This window comes from Labeo rohita, chromosome 6 (assembly GCF_022985175.1).
Source record: "Labeo rohita strain BAU-BD-2019 chromosome 6, IGBB_LRoh.1.0, whole genome shotgun sequence".
NCBI lineage: Eukaryota > Metazoa > Chordata > Actinopteri > Cypriniformes > Cyprinidae > Labeo > Labeo rohita.
In genome coordinates this window covers 14865808-14867629 of record NC_066874.1, presented here as the reverse complement: position 1 = coordinate 14867629, position 1822 = coordinate 14865808, and positions in this window count along the sequence as shown.

Sequence of the window (1822 nt, the reverse complement as noted above, 5' to 3'; positions counted from 1 at the left end):
ACCCGATCCTTACTAGAAACTGAGATATTACTTATAGTTAGTAACGTTCATAAAGTAAAATCCAAAATGTGTATTAATAAAAATAAAAAAAATCACATATAAGATGCAAACAATGTACAGAAAATGTAACTAGACAGCCAGATAGATAGATAGATAGATAGATAGGTAGATAGATAAGTAAATACAAATAATGCAAAGACTATATAAACTGTGAGAAACGGAGATGGCTAGAATCGATATTCGGATAACATTTTAGCATGAGAATACTCACTCTCAAAATTGTCGATGTAATTCTAAATATATAATTTGAAGCCCTTCTCTTTCTTAGTGTTGAGCTGATTGCCTCACGATACGATTAACGTCATTCACAGTTATCCAGGGAATCTCTTGTAAACAGCGAGTGAAGTACGTCATCCTCTCCTGCGGCATTTTCACACAGTTATCGCCAAAAGCGAAAACGGCTTCCGGTGCTGCACCGGATGTAACTAAGCGGGCTGAGACCAAACGCGGAAGTGATCGTGCATAGAGTCAATTCTCATTGGCCTTTTCTATAAAGCTCAGAGGTGATTGGTCACTCAAGCGAGTTCCCATATGTAACGTCGTAGTGAAAGGACTGAAGGGGAAACATGGTTACCACACATAAACCATGGCGACTACGAATTAACCATGGCTTTTGTATTCTAATCATAGTTTAACCATGGTATTTGTAGGAAAAATGTGCTTTTACACATAATAATAATAATAATAATAATAATAAAAACCTTACACGTTCACTTTAATAAAACCATGGTTAATTTTCGTAAGGGTTTACGGTTTAATGTGGGCAGTCATGCCATCGTTTTCAAAAGTCTCCGTTATGTTCAGTTTACATTGAAACGCAACCTCGGGATGATAACGTCATATTTAGCCCCTGAAATACTAATTTACCAGGAACCCGACCATAAAAAACGTGTATTTTATCCCCCGGAACGCGATTTTTAACGAGGACCCCCCTCGAAACGGACTGGGCTAGCTTTGAGTAGCAATTGGGCGGTTTTTGTTGTGAAAACCTGGTAACCCTGAACGTAACCGTAGCAAAATGCGTTTTAAAACGAATCCGCACTAGTGTAAACGTAGAGTCACTAATGCATGGACTGACAGAAACATTCTATTTGATCTTTGTAATAGTAAGGAGAGAATTTTTTCAATTTTTTTAATCCTAAAATTGGCTTCAATTTCTTTAAGCAAAATCTTTGTCTGTGTACGGTATAGTCTTTGATATTTGGACATATACTTGACAGGTTTTGTGAATGTACCAATCTACTATTACTATTACTGTTAATAAGAATAGACATGCTGATGAAGACAGTCATACAAAGCCAACTCTTCTCAAAATCATCGTATTTCTATTCCTTATTGACAAAGGGACTATTCATCCTAGAACAACTTGATCATAACCAGATATTTTATATGGTCTTAACATATCCAAGCTTTTCCTCAAAGGCTGTTTTTTTTTTTTTTTTAACAGTCATCTTGTGACATTTTTTTCCATCTTTGATAACATCTAGAACAGGCAAACAGTTCATAAATACCCTGAGAAAAACTGCCCTTCTCAAGGAACATTTAAGCAGACAGAGTTGTCATTGTTTAGTTATTAAGCATGACATTTGATCATCAGAACGCCTTCACAAAAGCAAGCATTTAAAGTCTACGTAATATGTAATGACAGTCTCATTAAAAAACAATTCCATAAAAGGTGTTAACATTTTTGGTGACTAGGGTGAACTAATGACAAAAATATTGTTAGTCATTATGTAACCACATACACACTTGTGAGTAGTAA